General features: G+C 34.4%; 1 protein-coding gene across 3 annotated transcripts in view; it reads left to right on the top strand.

Annotated features, from left to right (window-relative positions):
* The window catches only part of LOC140620186 (zinc finger protein 385C-like), a 450118-nt gene extending 439360 nt beyond the window's left edge, over window positions 1–10758 (top strand). For all 3 annotated transcript variants that reach the window (XR_012019945.1, XR_012019942.1, XR_012019944.1), the window contains 2 exons: window positions 9212–9322; window positions 9923–10758. The gene's annotated coding sequence lies outside the window, so the exon portion shown is untranslated. The remainder of the gene's footprint in view (window positions 1–9211; window positions 9323–9922) is intronic.
* The last annotated feature ends 1268 nt before the right edge of the window (window positions 10759–12026 follow it).

Here is a 12026-nt window from a genome sequence, read left to right as displayed (position 1 = left end):
CCGTGTATTAAAATTTAAGTGCCCCATCTTCTCTCCTTCCTGCCTCTTCCCCAGGGTCTAAAGGCAAAACCCTATCCTAAAGTTTTGACTGGTAGAGTAATTAGCATTGGTCTTCTGATGCCAGGGACCCACTGCCTGAAAGACAATGCTTCAGCACTTCTTAACTCAATGGAAGGGTCAAAAGCTAGACTAGTGTCCCTTCTAACCCTTGCATGGCATTTAACATTTACAAAGTAAGTGATGCCCTAAGGAAATGTGAACTCACACACAAAAATCCTAGACATTTCTGGAGTGCAACCAATGTATGGAAAGACATACATGCCAATAACATATAATGATAGAATTAACTAAAGAGATAAAACAAGAATTTAAAGTAAGCATATCTGATGTATATATAAGGATATAAGGCAGGATATTAGCATGTAACAAGAACAAAACATTTTAAAGAAGAACTGGGTAGAAATGTTAGATCTGAAAAATATAACAGTTTAAAATAAAATTATTTTTAGAAACTCATAAATGGACATATGCCATAGAAGGTGAAGCTTCTCTTGGATATTCTTTTTCACCTCTTCTAGATCCACTCTCCAATTATCCACCTTGTTCTTATTCCATGAATTATATATCAAGAAAAAAGCCCTGTCCTCTTACTTTTTGTCAGAATCAGTTGCACATTAGGAGGTCAGAGAAAGAAGAGATCGTTCATTTATTCCCATGGCTCATTCACTGTCTACAACGTTTTTTCAGTGGCTGCTTTTCTCTGTTGAATTAAATCTAGTACTGGTAACTACTTCCTCACCTTACTCTTCAAGTGCAGGGTGGTACAGTTGATGTCACTACCTCTCAGTCACTTTACCATACCTTATAGGTTTCCCTTAATCCTGCTCACACCTCAGAAAATGATCCCTTCATTAAACTCTTTCTAATCACCCTTTATGTAGGTGTACTTATTTGCTTCTTGGATTCTGATTAATATAATACTCAGTATCATCAGAAGCCCAGGAAACAGGCCTTGAAAACAGAGTTTTGAGATTGAAATTTTACATGTATGAAGAGTTACATATATTATCTCCTTACTTGGGGCAAATAAAAAAACTATAAACCAAAAAAAAAAAAACTATAAACCATCTACATTGTGGAATGAGAAGTACACATGCAGGGCAATGTAAAGAGAGTACAGTAGTTGAGGAACTTAGGTGCTATTTTTCAAAGATTGTGGTTTGCTATTGCAACATCTGTTGGCCCTAGAAAGAGTACCAAGAGTACAAGCAAGTGAAAGTCATGATGGCCTTATGGCTGCTTTGATAGTCTGTGGTTATCTCCTGTAGCTGTGGGATAGATCTGACTGAGGATTATTAGACTAGGATTGTTAACTAAAGCCCAAAACTCCACAGGGGCCTAAAGTCATAGAAGATAAAATATCAGGTATTCACCAGTGTTAATATGTTAATGTACATCTGAATCATTGGTGACTTTCAGTAGTCTGAATGACAAGATTCTTCCTTTTTAAGAAGATCCCAGGGATTATCAATGTTCCTGATCTACAATTACAAAACTGTAAAGGAAAGAGCCCCAAAATTCAGAAAGTAGTAATGACAAATTGGAACTACCATGTGCAATCTGCTCAACTTCTCCTTCCCTAATCATATCTTCCAGGAGGTTCTGCCATGAAGGTAGTTATTTGTGCTTCCAAATGAATGAAACAAAGATGCTACACTGAATTTGAACTCCCTAATTGCAATGAGGACACAGAAATGTTAGAGTCTTTTGACTAAATGGGGATCTATGGTGATAACTATTTAAATCATAGTCTGTAGAAGTGAACCAGGTGGGCAGTCTAGAAAGGTACCACTGGCATGTATTAGGAACGTAAGTTATGGGGGAGAGGCAGACATCTAGCTGGAATCAGCTTCTTACTCAGTTTCCAGATATAAGTAGGACCTGAAGCCTCTTGACTAACTAGGGAGCCATGTCCCTCTGATGATACTTCTGAAACATATCTAGACATACATTATGTGAAATTATGTGAATCTTTCACCAAACATTCTCTAGAAGGACCAGTGGCTATTTACTAAAGTGACTTTTTACTAGGAGTAGGGAACCACTCAGACTTTCTGAGAGATAATAGATAATGGCTCTGGTATGGCTAGCTTCTAGAGACCTAGTGTCATCAGATTTTAGGTCTTGGAGTCTTGGCCAGCATATACCTTAGTCTATATAATAGGACAAAAAAGCATATCCCTTTATTATGTCTTCAGTTCCAGAAATTACAGATACCCCCTCCCCCCACACACACACATATCTTTGGACTTTTTGCTCTACACTTTTGCAATCTGCAGATCAGCAACATTGATAACCCCTAGGATCTTGTTAGAAATAAAGAATCTTGATATTCAGACTATTGACAGCTACTAGTAATTCATATGCATATAAATATATGCCTAATTTCTGGAACTCGGGAAATAATAAAGGGATAGGCTTTACTTAAGATAAATATGTATTTCCCTTATATATATGATCTGAATATATTACCTGGAATGATTCCTTCATTAGTAACTTGACCCATGAAGAAAGAAGACCACTGTGGTGGGAAGAGACAATGAAAGCTCCTGGAAGAGTTATATACTCACCCACTAAGAAGATATGCATTCTCATTTAACTTGATTTTTTGTAGGTTCAAATACAAGATGAAACTTTGGAATGACTATGAATTATTGTATACCTTAATCAGGAAGTGATGCTAATATCAGTTACCAGTCCAGATTTTGTTTCCTGGAGCAAATCAATGAACCCTTCTTTGCTACTCTTGACCTAGAAATTACATGGCTTTTAATTCCTGTCAAACTAATCAGAAACAATTTGCTTCTTTGTGCTGGGGATTGCAGGGCATCTTTACTATTGTATCCATCGTTTTGGTTAAGTATCCTCTCTCATATTACAGGTCAGGTGAACCTTCATCATTTAGGATCAAAAGAAAACATTGTGGTCACAGAAGTGTACATAGCAGCAATTACGTTAATGTTAATTTGTTGTCTTTCTCCCCTTGTCTCCAATCTTTCACATTTGACCCTCTAACGACAAGAGTTTGAACTATGCAGATCCAGTTGTATACGGATTTTTTTTACAGTGTAATACTGTAAATGTATTTTCTCTTATGATTTTTAATAATATTTTCTTTTCTCTAACTTTATAGTAAGAATGCAATATATGATACATATAATATAAAAAAATAATCAACTATTTAAGTTATTGGTAAGGCTTCTGGTCAATATTGGATAAGCTATTGGTAGTCAAGTTTTGGGGTAGTCAAAAATTAGACACAGATTTTTTACTATACCAGATCAACACCTTTAACCCCTGTGTTGTTCAAAGGTCAACTGTATATACAAGCACAGTGTTTTAGGTTTCAATTGGGAGTATAATTGAATTATTATTGCCACATGATGATGTCAGTGCTCTTAGAATCTCATGTGTTTCCTCCTTGGGAGTATACATTTTCACTAGACAAAGGACACAAAGGACAAAGGGTTGAGCCATGCTGAATAGTCTCCATTGACCATCTACATCCTTTTCTACCCTTCTCCACCCCTAAAAATGCAAACTAATGAGGTATTCAAAATTATTACACGTCTGGCCTTGGTGCATTTTGTGTTTGCTTCTTCCCAGTATGAGCCTTAAGTTCTGCTGACTTATTTGTGATTCCCTCATTTGAAGCTTTGTGAAATGAATCATGGTTTAACTACTTACCTTTTCTTCCTTCATCTTGGCAATATCTCAGATCTTCCTCCCCCCATTAATTACTTAAAAATTATCTTTGCTCATATCATAGTCTACTACATAAATGTATATGTATATATGTGTACACACAAACATATATATTTATTTTTAGACTGAAATCTAATATGAACAGGGGAAGTAGGTAATATCCATGACATCTAAGATTACATGTTCAAACATGAAGATCGTAACTAAATAAGAGAATTAAAAAAAGTAATAGTAGTAGATCTTCTGTGTTCTTCTTCAATTTCAACTTGTGTATATGGGAGGGGCAGGGTCCACACACCTCCAATAAGCAATTCTCTGGATACCGGCTGGGTTTCCCACAATTCAACTCAACTCTGACATCTGTCTACCTGGAGATATTTCAGATTCCACAGGTTAAGAGTTTGGTGCTACAAGACTGCTCTCTCCTACCCTTCCAATTAAGACAATAGTTGCAAGCCCAGGTAGTTGCTTGTGCTTCCAATCAATTAGGTATAAATCAGAGGTTCCACAAACCCCTCTTTGGATTTAATTCATTTGCTAGAACAGCTCACAGAACACTGCCTTCAGAGAAACCGTTCTATCACTAGATTACTGATTTATTAGAAAAGGCTATAACTCAGGATAGAAGAGATAGATAAGGCATTCCACAAGTCATCTCATTAACATAACAATAGACACCTTTTTATCACTCTCATCACTTAATAAATTGTTAAGGTTTTAGGAGCTCAGTGCCAGAATTGGGGACCAATATATATTTCTATTATAAATCACAATATCACAGCAGGTAAAGAAAGCATCCATATATGACATGCAGTAGAGTAGGTACAAGTAATTAGTCTTTGGCTCTTATACAATACTGAATATGTGTTTTCAAAAAACAATATACAGTAAAACTCCTAATACCTAGAAATTCCGGATTTCAGGTTCAGATAAGGGAAAACTTACATTGGTTTTGCTGAAAGGCTCATGGACATAACTTTTTAAAAAATCTGCTACAACCTCTAGATAAAAGTCTGTTTGTATTTTAGCAGTTTGGAAATAAATCAACATTTTTGTATGATTATCAGAAGTATTTTCTTAATCTCATTGGTAGTACTATATTGTGTGCAATAATTTGTTTCTTTGTTTTTGCTCCTAGTCTTCATGTTAAGTTTTTAATAGGATTTGAGCAAGACTGTACACAGTCGAGTTCTAAGATCAAAGTGCCTGGGCTCAATTCTTGCTCTGTATTACACTGTGTAACTTGAAAGAGTCATTTATGCATTTCTTTGGGCTTGAGTTTTTCTTTCTGAAAAATGGGAATAACATTGCCTAAGCATGCTTTTATAAAGAATGAATGGAAATACATGGAAATCATTTAAGATAATGTCCAGCACATAATAAACATTCCATAAATCTACAATTATTTGTGGTATCTACTATTAACACAAAGATAAAATGAAATGACTCTTACTTCACAGAAAGACAGAATTGTGGGTTCTTGGAAAGCCAGATACACTGTAAGTGTGCACCAATATACTGGATGAGGGGGGTAAAATTGGGAAAGGATCTGAGTCAATACTGAGATATTAAACATAGCTCTCTATATATCACCCTGATTGATTTGAAAATATTGAACCAGACTTGAAACACAGGAATAAATCCCACTTGATTGTGGTGAATGACTTTTATTAATATACTGTTAGATTCAGTTGGTTAGAATTTTATTGAGAATTTTTGCATCCATGTTCATCAGTGGAGTCTTTATCTGATTTTGGTATCAGAGTAGTACTGCCCTCATGATAGAAACCCTCAACAAAGTAGGTTTAGAGACAACATACCTCAGTATAATAAAGGCCATATATGAAGAACCCACAGCTAATATCTTCAATGGGGAAAAGCTGAGAGCTTTTCTTCTATGGTCAGGAACAAGACAGAAATGTCCACTCTTACCACTATTATTTAGCATAGTATGGTCCTAGCCTCAGCAATCAGACAACAAAAATAAATTAAAAGTATCTACATTGGCAGGGAAGAAATCAAATTTTCACTATTTGCAGATGACATGATACTCTATACAGAAAACCTAAAAGATTCTAGCAAACACCTGCTAGAATTGATACACAAATTCAGTAAAGTCACAGGATACAAAATCAACATACAGCAATCTGTTGCATTTCTGTACACCGAAAATGAAACAGCAGAAAGAGAACTAAAGAAAACAACACCATTTACAACTGGACCAAGAATAATAAAATGCCTAGGAATAAACCTAACCAAGGAGGTGAAGGACCTGTACTCTGAAAACTATAAAATCCTGATGAAAGAAATCAAAGATGATACAAATAAGTAGAAAGACATTCCAGGCACATGGATTAGAAGAAAAAATACTGTTAAAATGTCTATGGTACCAAAAGCAATCTACACATTTAATGTAATCCCTATCAAAATAACACCAGCATCTTTCACAGAGCCAGAACAAATAATTCTAAAATTTGCACGGAACCACAAAAAACCCTAAATAGCCAAAGCAACCTTGAAAAAGAAGAACAAAGCTGGAGGCATCACAATTCCAAACTTCAAGTTATATTATGAAGCTGTAGTCATCAAGACAATATAGTACTGGCACAAAAAAATAGACATGTAGATCAATGGAACAGAAAGGAAAACGAGAAATGAATCCACAATTATATGGCGGGTTAATCTCAACAAAGCAATGAAGAGCATCCAATGGGAAAAAGACAGTCTCTTCCAAAAATGGTGCTAGGAACACTGGACAGCAACATGCAAAAAATGAAACTGGACCACTATTTTACACCACACACAACTTCATAATGGATAAATTACCTAAATGTGAGACAGGAAATCATCAAAATCTTAGAGGAGAACGCAGGCGACGACCTCTTTGACATCAGCTGTAGCAATTTCTTCCTGGTTATGTCGCCTGAGGCAAGGGAAAGAAAGGCAAAAACAAGCATTTGGGACTTCATCAAAATAAAAAGCACCTTCATAATGAAGGAACCAATCAACAAAACTAAATGGCAACCCCTGGAATGGGAGAAGATATTTACAAATGATATAATCCGTAAGGGGTTAGTATCCAAAATCTATAAAGAACTTGCAAAACTCAACAACCAAAAAGTGAATACTCTGATTTAAAAATGAGCAGAAGACATGAATAGACATTTCTCCAAACAACACATACCAATGGCTAACAGACACATGAAAAGCTGCTCAACAAACTCATCATCAGGGAAATACAAATTAAAACTGCAAAGAGATATCACCTATACCTGTTAGAATGGCTAAAATCAACAATACAAGAAACAACAGGTGTTAGTGAAGGTGTAGAGAAAGGGGAACCCCCTACACGGTGGGAATGCAAACTGGTGCAGCCACTCTGGAAGACAGTATGGAGGTTTCTCAAGAAGTTAAAACTGGAACTGCCCTATAATCCAGTAATTGCATTAGTCGGTATTTACCCAAAGAATACAAAAAAAAACTGATTCAGAGGGATGCATGCACCCCAATGTTTATAGCAATGTTATCTACAGTAGCCAAATTATGGAAACTCCCCAAGTGTCCATCAACTGATGAATGGATAAAGATGTCATTGATATATATATATATATATGGATTATTATATATTATGTATATATTATATATATAATATATATATTACTTGAATATATAACTGGAATATTACTTGTCCATAAAAAGAATTAAATCTTGTTATTTGCAATAGCATTAATAAAGCTAGAGAATACTATGCTAAGTGAAATAAGTCAGAGAAAGAAAAAATACCATATGATTTCATTGATGTGTGGAATTTTATAAACCAAATAAATGAGCAAAGGGAGGATAGAGAGAGAGAGGCAAACCAAGGAAAAGACTCTTAAGTATAGAGAACAAATTGATGGTCATGGGGTGGGTGGGCATTGGATTGAATAAATGATAGAGATTAAGGAGTACATTTGTGATAAGCAACAGCTATTATGTGGAAGTGCTGTATCACTATCTTGTATACCTGAATTGGGTATTATATTGTAAGTTAACTAACTGGAATTTAAATTAAAACTTAAAAAAGAATCATAGAAAGAAAGATAAAGAGGTCTGTGTTGAAAACAGATTTCTGTTTTTTGTCATTGTTTCAAATGGAGACAGGGGATTATGATTAATAACAAGCTTAGGGAAGTCACTTTTATTTTCAAGACAGGACACTCAATGTATTTGCTGGCTGGTCTAATTAATTTTAAAATTTTAATAGGAAGTAACTTTCTCCACAGTTCTAAAGAAGCATTATTTTATAAATTTAAATTTTGGGGGGATTCTTGAACTTAATGACTTAAATACATATGTATATAACAGTGATTGCCCAAGTTTTTTATAAAGATTCCTCTTTATTAATTCTGCTACATTTTTTAAAAGTATATTTTTCTTACAAAGGTAATGCCTGCTGATTATAACAAATTAAATAGTACATTACGACATTTTTTCCATCTCCGCAATACAACTCTATTGCAATAATGGATATTAATATTAATAATATTAATTAATTAATATTATGAATTCTCAATGCTTTGTGTATGATTATGAAATCATGTGCAAACATAGATACACAGAAAATATTCATATAAATGCATACATGTTCGTAAAGTATTTGTTTTATTTTGCTTTACCTTCTTTAGTTTGTTTTACAAAATTGGGATTATTCTATACATAGCTTATTTAAACTAAATGGCATATCAAAATGGTTATCAAATTTTCTATGTCAGTGCACACTCAGGCTAGAACATGTAGGTTTTGAGTTAACCTTATTTTTCTGTTTTGTTTTGTTTTCTAATGCCAATCAGAGCTTTGGAATAGCATGAGGTAAAAATCTCACCTCATCAATTTGATATCATTCTGTCCAGGAGCAAAATTATTTGACATTTAGAATACATAGTTTCTCTAATTTTTCTAGCTTTTGGAAATTTTGAAAATAGCCTGAAGGCTGTCACAATTTTTTAAGCTCCTTGGGGGTGTAATAAATATGAAGTACTAAATTTATATTTTTTACTCCTTGAAGTATAATGAATAACAAGCACTAGAAGCAAACACCAATAACTTTCAGAATTCTGTTAAAACCCAGTTGAATAATATGAAAATGTTAAATGTAGGAGGAGTTACCTAAATGCTTTTGAATTAAGTTAATGTGGAATTCAGTATTTTTATTTGACCTGGTTTATTAAAATATAGCATAAAATTTTTGAATTACACTCAAAAATTTTTTTTTTTTTTTTTTTTTTACACTCAAAAATTTGAATAAAAGGTATATGCAATTTTAATACTTTAAATTATTTTAACCTTTAAAATATATTCAGTAAATAAAATTTGACTCTCCATATTTGAATGTATATAAATATTATATATATATATATATAATATGGATATTAATCCAAATATCTTTTGGCTGCCTTGCTTTCAGGTCATGAATTGTTAAGAAAATATAAAGAGAAATACTGTCAAATCACATCCACATATTTGGAAGCATATCCACTATCGAAATTTAGTAGGAGCACCTGGGTGGCTCAGTTGGGTAAGCATCCAACTCTTGATTTTGACTCATGATCTCAGGGTTGTGAGATTGAGCCCCAACTCAAGCTCTGTGGAAAGTCTGCTTGAGATTCTCTTCCTCTGCCTCTGCCCCTGCTCTGACTTGTGAACGTGTGGGTGTGCGTTCTCTCTCTCTCTCCCAAATAAATAAATCCTTTAAAAATTTACTAAAAATTTCAAGGATATAGACAGGCACATGATACAGCAAACATCAAGAAGCTTTAGACTCCTGCTATGTAAAATACTTTTTTTCTTTGCCACGTTAGAATTCATTTTTGTCCTGATTAACATGAAATATTTTAAGTATGTAAGTGAGAACATCACTATACAAAAATGAACTGTAAACCATGAGGTATCTAAATTTTATGCTAGAAGAATTACATAGCATACACAGTATTTCCCAGGAAGTCTTACCTCTAAAACCATAGATTTGAGTTTAGACAATATGAGCAAAACTAAAAGGACCAGCCTCATCCTGCTAAAAGTATTCCATAGCTAAGGACCATTGGTATGTTTGCCAAGAGGTCTATCATTAGCATGTTTATGAGAGGTTTTCACTTAATCATGCTTCTTCTTTCTCTAGGCATCCCCTATAGGACAGAAGGGATTTCAGACCAGTTATTACATCCTTTCCCTTCTGATTGTGAAGAAGAAAAACAACTTTCTCGACTATAATCATATTTTTATGTAAATAAGATTAGAAACTTGCTCAATAACACGTGATATCATCATTTAATTCAGTTTTTGAAAAACTTTTTTTTGAAGTCTATTAAAAGGGTGACCCAGATTAATATGAGTTAGCACAATGATTAATTTCTTGACTTCAGTTTCAGAAGGTTGCACTGGCTTATCTTTAAACCCAAATGATTAGGGTATGGGTCTGCACCATTGCTTCAAGCAGTCATAGGCTCTGTTTCTTCAAATAATTCTGGGAGCTACTCCAAGAGGATTATAGTGATCATGTTTTCCTAGGGGAATGATTAAGTGACAGTAAGCATATAAGGTAACAAGCCATAGCCCATTCTATTGCTGCTGGTCAAGGGCTTAATTAATATTATATCCCTTCTATACTACCCATCTAGATGCTAAGTACTTTTAACTAGCAAGCACCCCTGAACGGCTCAGTCGCTAACACATCAGGGGATCCCAAACTGTAGTCCCTGAATTTTGAGCTTCTATCCTCCATGATTTTCTAAGCTGTGGTTGCTTTTATGTATATGCCAACAAGATTGGCCTATACAGTAAATGTGACGTCAAAGTGGATCCCCGGGATGCCTGGGTGGCTCAGTGATTGAGCGTCTGCCTTTGGCTCAGGGCGTGATCCTGGAGTCCTGAATCAAGTCCCACATCGGGCTTCCTGTGTGGAGCGTGCTTCTCCCTTTGCCTATGTTTGTGTCTCTGTGTGTGTGTGTCTCTCTAATGAACAAATAAATAAAAATCTTTAAAAAAATGGATCACCAAGGTGCCAAACAAATTTTTGTCAACAACTTAGACAATTTAGATGATATGGGCAAATTCCTATGGAAAAATAAATTACCAAAGTAAATCAAGAGGAAATAGTAAATCTGGATTTATATTTATATACACAAATAAGTAGAGTTACTATTTAGAAATTCCCCTTGCCATCCAACACATATATGAAGAAGCCCAAGACCAGATGGGTTAAATGGGGAATCCTATCAAATAATTGAATAAGAAATACTATCAGTCCTTCACAAATTCTTTTACAAAATAGAAGTGAGAGCACTTCTTCTCATTCTATGAAGCCAATAATACTCTGATATTAAGGCTAGACTAAGACATTGAAAGAAAAAAATTATAATGAAAAAACCTGCATGAACAATATGAAAAAATACTTTTAAAAACTGAAAACAGATTGTACTAACATGAAAATTGTTATACAGTATAACCAAGTGGGGATTATTTTAGAAATTTAACGTGAAAATTAATGTCAGCACCAAATTAATAGAATAGATGTTCCAAAACATGTTCATCTTAATAGCTAAATAAAAAGCATTTGACAAAGTCCAAACCTCTTATGATAAAATCTGTCAACATGAGTAGAAGGAAGCTTCCTCAACCTGATAAAGGCACCTACAAAAAGTCTATAGTTAACAGAATACTTAATAGTGAAAGACCAAATGGTTTCTCTGTAAGATTGGGAGGAAATGCAAGGACACTTGTTTTCATTACTTCTACTCATAACTGTACCAGGGTTTCTAGAAATAAGAAGAATCCAAATTGAAAAGGAAGGGATAAAACAGATTTTATTTGCAGATGACTTTATGTCATATGGGAAAATCCATGGAAGAAACAGACCAAGAGAGACAGTCACACACACACACACACACACACACACACACACTACTATAATAACTAATAAATGTGATTAGCCATGACATAGGATATAAGTATAAAAAAACTTATTTTTTACATAACAGAATCAAAATCACCTGGAAATGAAATTAAGAAACAGCTATGTTAATAATAGCAAGGGAAAGCAAAAAAAAAAAAAAAATACTTAAGCACAATTTTAAGACTTACAAATTGTTGCTGAGAGAAATTTAAAAGTAAATTTAGAAGCATACCATGATCTTGGATTAGAACAACTCCATATTGGGATCCCTGGGTGGCGCAGTGGTTTGGCGCCTGCCTTTGGCCCAGGACCCGATCCTGGAGACCCAGGA

The sequence above is a fragment of the Canis lupus genome, chromosome 28 (genome assembly GCF_048164855.1).
Source record: "Canis lupus baileyi chromosome 28, mCanLup2.hap1, whole genome shotgun sequence".
Classification (NCBI taxonomy): domain Eukaryota; kingdom Metazoa; phylum Chordata; class Mammalia; order Carnivora; family Canidae; genus Canis; species Canis lupus.
This window is presented reverse-complemented; position numbering and strand designations above follow the sequence as displayed.